We start from the raw sequence: 345 nt of genomic DNA, 5'->3' as shown, positions 1-345 counted from the left end.
ATAAGAAGGGGGTGCTACTCACGATCCACAACAAAAATTACGCCCCGCCAAACTTTACAGGCACACCCACAATTGTCTCATAAGTGGCTAAACGTTGCATTTATGCCACATTTACCTCATGTTAAAATATCTAATTCCCGGCGTTTAAATAGATTCCCACGTCGAGCGTCTTCGACCCCGGATGTCGGAGGTTGTATCTTTATCATGTGCATTTATAATTTAGCGTTATCTGTATAAGGCAGTCAGGCGTCACGACCCTTTAACGTGGATGTTCGGGCCACTGAACCAATATTCAATTTCTGTGAACTGGAGGGTTTAGGGGCAGAGGAGCTGGAACCTCATAGC

Source organism: Penaeus monodon, chromosome 32 (genome assembly GCF_015228065.2).
Source record: "Penaeus monodon isolate SGIC_2016 chromosome 32, NSTDA_Pmon_1, whole genome shotgun sequence".
Taxonomy (NCBI): Eukaryota; Metazoa; Arthropoda; class Malacostraca; order Decapoda; family Penaeidae; genus Penaeus; species Penaeus monodon.
The sequence above is the reverse complement of the archived record's forward strand: the minus strand, read 5'-3'. Positions refer to the sequence as shown.